This window comes from Bison bison, unplaced genomic scaffold, assembly GCF_000754665.1.
Source record: "Bison bison bison isolate TAMUID 2011002044 unplaced genomic scaffold, Bison_UMD1.0 scf7180017850572, whole genome shotgun sequence".
Taxonomy (NCBI): domain Eukaryota; kingdom Metazoa; phylum Chordata; class Mammalia; order Artiodactyla; family Bovidae; genus Bison; species Bison bison.
The window spans coordinates 8271-13466 of record NW_011481145.1 but is presented as its reverse complement, the minus strand read 5'-3'; the positions used below and the strand labels follow the sequence as shown (position 1 = coordinate 13466).

General features: G+C 59.8%; 1 long non-coding RNA gene across 2 annotated transcripts in view; it reads left to right on the top strand.

Moving 5' to 3' along the window:
- The first annotated feature begins 6 nt into the window (after positions 1–6).
- LOC104995074 overlaps positions 7–5196 on the top strand; it is a 5590-nt gene continuing 400 nt past the window's right edge. The window contains exons 1-3 of one of the 2 annotated variants that reach the window (XR_826031.1): positions 7–373; positions 1214–1276; positions 1763–1847. This is a non-coding gene — a long non-coding RNA (uncharacterized LOC104995074). Of the gene's footprint in view, positions 1277–1762; positions 1848–5196 lie in introns of both variants that reach the window. The other variant, XR_826030.1, reaches the window with a different exon arrangement.

The window sequence follows — 5196 nt, the reverse complement described above, 5'->3', positions numbered from 1 at the left end:
GACGTCCCGCCTGGCCCAGACAGCCCCCTTGTCCTTGGGACGGCAGCCGTAGGTTTCCAGCAGGGCAGCCTCACCGCGGACGACATGGCAGCCATGGGCACAGGGGCCCTGGGCTGTCTGGTGGCCGTGCCCGTGAAGAACTTGGATCAGGACCCCCAGGCTCTGACCCCGAGGGGCCCCCGGGAAGCCAGCAGCACTCTGGAGCCTCTGGTGCCCATCAAGGTGGAGCCAGACTCACCCCCCCGTGCCCAGCCCAGCTGGCAGCAGGAGCCAGGTGAAGGGGCGTCGCGGCCTGCAGAGTCCAGCCCCACAGAGCAGTGCAGTCCTCGGAGAGACACCGGGCTCGCCGCAGGGGACCGGCGGCTTCTACCTGGTACGAAGCGCCCTGGGGTCACTGGCTCCTAGCTCGGCTCCTACCCCGCCGTGCAGTGTCCTGGATTGACCGTCTACTGCAGACTCTTCCTAGGGGCTTGCGAGAGCATGGAGCCCCGGCTACAAGTCTGGAAACCTGAATTCCTGTCTCGAATCTGGAACGGACTAGTGTTTATGACCTTGAGCAAATCACTTAACTTGTCTGAGCCTTCAGTTCTCAGTTATTTCTGAAATGAGGGGCTTCGACACGATTTCTAAGGTCTTTTCGAGTGCTGTGGTTTTGGTGATAATGTGTCTTTTCCTGAGAAAAGCTGGGATGTTCATGAGGTTGAAATGTCCTGGCGTTTGAGCGTATCACATAATGGCAGGTCCTCAGACGGACTCCTGACTGAGAGAAATTGCGACATCGATGGTGTCTAAAGATTTATGGACGTGAAGAGCAGGAAAAATTACCAGTTAGAACGGACGAGAGAAGGAGAGTGGTCTGGGAGCTCTGTCTCTGGAGGGTCATGACGCTTCTCCACTTGCGAGGCCTGACGCTGGCGTGCTGTCACGGCACTCACGTCAGTTACGAGTTCACTGTAACTCAGAGTGACTTAAGCAGAGTCTCGGGACGGTCTGTTTCCTCAGCCTCGGGTGGGAGCAGTCAAGTAGGTTTCTCTGTGGTGCAGGTTAAATTCGATAGTGATGTTTATGTTCAAAAAGTTAAATCTTACTTGGCCACGATTTAACGAAGAGCTAATCTGTGGAGTCACCGTCCACCGTGAGGGACGCAGAGATGGCTAAGGCCCAGGGCCAGCGGCGCGTGAGGCTGACCCGACCCTGTCCGTTCTCTCGCTAGCTGTGTGACTGGGGTCGGCCCGGCGTCTGGGAGCCCGGAAGGCGCACGGAGAGGGGCCCGCAGGTAGGCCCGAGCCCCCCGGGGATGAGGGTCGGCCATGTCCTCACAGGGCTCCCAGCCCCGCGCCCGCAGACCGGGTCCCTCACGGCGCTCGCAGCCCCGTGCCCACAGACCGGGCGCTCGTGGAAGTCCCACCGTCCCTGGCGCACCGGCCGCTTCGCCGGCTGAGGCCCCGCGCAGCCGCGGCCCCGGGCGGGTGGAGGGCTGTGCTGAGGCCGTGGGGCGGTGGTCAGGTCCTGGTCACCAGGACTCGGGCTCTGTTTCAGGCAGCAGAGGGGTCTTCAGCTCACGACAGGCTGGTTTCCCTGTGAGGTGTTTCGTATGTTTTAGACTCCGGAGCAATAAGTGTTGCTTCTCTGGATGAGAGTCCCGTTGCAGCTGTGACCCGGCGCCCGACGTGGTGCTGTCTCTGACCATGAAACGCACCCTGTGCCCAGTTGCCGCCTGCTGTTTGGGTCCCGACTGATGACACCTTTTTTTTGGATTCAGGAAGGTGGAGGCTCAGCGAGAACTGATTCCCAGTCCGTCCACCGAGCCAAGGAGAAGAGGCAGAGAGGCTCCGGGAGCCGCGCGGGTGAGGCTGCGTGTGCCGGGCCGGGGCGGCATGGGGACCCCGGGGGGGCGCTTCCGGTTTAAGACGTCAGCGCTTTGTGGAGTTTCTAAGACACGCCGAGTGGACTGCACGGTCCATGCTGGTTTGTGAACTCGTCCGTCTGTCCGGGGCGGCTGCTCTTGGTGCCTTGTGAGGCTGATGCCGGCTTCCTCAAAAAGCACCACGTAAAGTATTTAACTACAGCTTATTTCAAAAGTATCGAGAGGAGTGTAGGGTCCACGTACAGTCGTCCGTCTGTGTCTCCTTTGAATGACAATGACGTGCTCTTTCCTGTCGGCTTTCTTCACGGAAACACTGCCCCGTGGTGTCTGCGGGTGGTTGGTGTTCACGGGGGACGAGGCTCCCGGTGCTCGAGCCCCGGGGTGGCGGGGGCACAGACGCGGTGGGCCCGTGGAGACGGAGCTGCCGGGGTGGCGTCTGTAGAGCGGTTTTCTTTCTTTGTTGTTTTTGTTAATACTTTAGCGTCATCTTTTTAGAAGTCAGGACACTTAGAAACACACCAGACGGGGTCATCACTTGGTTAGACGTTACCAGCTTGCTTTTCTTTCAAGTTGGCGTCTAGCACGTGTCCAGTTTTCAGTCGTAAGCGCCGTGAACGTCTGTGCTTCTGTTTGCTCGTGTCGCCCGGGGAGGCTTTGTGTCTCGGGCCTCCCACATGCGACACCCCTCCCTCACCCTGGTCCCTCCCCCCGTGTGTGCGTGCGCGTGCACGCACCTGCTGCAGAGTTGGGGCAGTGTGTCCATGGGCCGGTGGGCCTGTCCGCGTGCAGGTCCCTGTACCACATGTCTCCAGTCACCCGACTGGAGGCTGTGCCCTGGCGAGTTGGGCCTGGGGGCTCCATCTGGCCCCCGAGGCCTGGGCTGTGGGCCTGCCACTTCCTCAGGGCTGCAGAAGACGCTGACGTCCCCCCCACTCACTTTCGGCTAGAAGACTTGTGCTCGCTCAGGAAGGTGAGCAGAGGTGTCCCCGCATCTACCCGTGTGAGGACAAGCAGCCTGCTGGCCTGCCTGCGCCTCCAGGGGTGGGCGGGCATGTCTACCTGCTCGGTGATCCAAGCACTGTACTGGCTTTCCAGACAGAGCCTGCCAAGTGTCCAGGCTTCCCATATGAGGCGGGGGGAGCATCTCCTTGAGTGTGAAGGCTCCCACCCCCACCCCCACCCCCAGCTCAAGGCCCGAGACAGCCAGCAGGAGGAGGAGCGTAAGTACGTGCCCACTGTCCCTTTTCCAGAGCCCTGGGCCAGCCGTGCGTTTCCCCGGAGCTCTGATTTTGGTGGAACTGCAGGCATGTAGAAACGCTTCCCTGTGCTTTGTCCCCGGTCATGGTGCCCGACACGTCACCTCGCCTCCCCCATGTGGACCCGTCTTGGGATCACGCATGTCTACACGGCTCGGAAAGGGCCGGGCCGTGGTCCACTGATGGCTCGGATGTTCTCTGCCTGGGAGAGGGGCCCCCGGGTGAGAAGGGAGAAGGGGGCCCCCGGGTGAGAGAGGAGAAGGGGGCCCCAGGTGAGAGAGGGAAGAGGGTCGCCCCAGGTGAGAGAGGGAAAGGGGGCCCAGCTGAGCGCCCTCCGTGCCAGTGGCGGTGGCTCCTCTGGTGGTGACTGTGGGACGCAGGCCCTCGTGCGGGCTGAAGGTGCACTGAAAGGAGGGTTTGTGTGACTTCGCTTAGTTAAGTGTGTGCTGACCTGGTGGGCGAGCTGACCGGGCTTGAGCTCGTGAACACACAGAGACGTGCTAGTCGCTCACTAACACTGGCCTGGTGTTCAGCCCTGTGGACCCGTCCGTCACCAGGTGTGAAACAGGCACTCGGTCACAACATCTAGAAGAACTGAGGGGGTTTATTTCTGATGCATGCGCGGGTTTTCCCTTTATTCTCCCATTTAAGCAGCACGTGCGCACACAGTTGTGCGTGAAGGCGGAGCTTGGATCCCAGCTGGGGTCTCAGGTAGCACGGCTCGGCTTGCGCCGTGTCATCAGTGTCAAGGAGAGGGGGCTCAGGCTCACTGCATCTTTATGATATGACTTGGTGATGAGTAGGAGACACACATCGTGTAAACCTTGCCTACTTTAAAAAAGTTGGCCGTGCTGGGTCTTAGCTGTGGTGCACACGGGCTTCGCTGGGTCACACGGGGTCTTAGCTGGGTCACATGGGCTTCGCTGGGTCACACAGGGTCTTAGCTGGGTCACACGGGGCCTTAGCTGGGTCACACGGGGTCTTAGCTCTGCACACAGGCTTCGCTGCTCCACGGTGTATGGGATCTTAGTCCCCCGACCAAGCATTGAATCCCCACCCCCTGTACTGGAAGGCAGATTCTTAACAACCAGAGACATTCCCACATCTTGTCTGCTTTTAAAAGTAACTTCAAAAGATGCACTGTTTGGGGCCTGCCTCCATTCATCCCACAGTGGTCTCGTGACGGGCTTCCTTGATAGGCCTGGAAGCGCAAGTTGGCATGCAGGCGGCCCGTTTGGACGTGAAGTGGAGTTAGACCCCCATCAGCTTGTGTCTGACTGTACCACGTGGGCTTCGTCCAACGCCGCGAGCTGAATCTGCAGCTCCAGAGTGGGGTTGAAGGTATATTTAAAGCACGTGAGCTTTTTGTTAAAAAAATGGTCTCGACGAGTCTCCAAGCGCACGCAGACACGAGCTGCCTGGGAGCGCGCCAGCAGTGCCCCCCTCGCCGCGCCAGCGGGCTTCCCCTTTGGCGTTTCGTAGTTGCCGTTTCACGCCTCTTCTCCTCGATGTGTCTGCACTGCTGATAACTGCAGTGCCCCTCAGCTTCCGATGAAGAACGTTCACTCCTAGAAAGTGTGCTTGAATAAACTTTAAAAATAAGTGGAATTCCCATTTATGGACACGTTTGTAGCAGGACGTGTGCTGGGGTGATGGAAGACCTGCAGGCGTGCCAGGGGCTCCCGGAAACTCCAGCGGAGGCCAGAACGTGCACCCAGAGGCTGCACGAGGCCGGGGCGGGGCATCTGCAGTGAGCCCCGCAGGCGCGGCCACGCCCGTGGGTAGGCTTGTCTTCTGTGCCCGTGTCCACCAGTTGCCCGGGCTCCTCGCCCTGGCACTCCCGGACCTGAGCGTGTCTGCCTGCCCCACCGTCCAGGGTCAGGGAGAGTGGGCAGTGGAGCCAGGTGGGGCTGTGTTCCCGTCAGAGAAACCCTTTCTGGGTTAGGAAATGCTTTCTGATCAATGTTTTTTAAGTGTATTGTTATAAAACCAAGACAGTGATGGTTTTTGTGAAGGAAGTTGTACCGAAAGAGCCGCTTAGCAGCTGTGAGGGTCGGGGTGGGGGGCACGCAG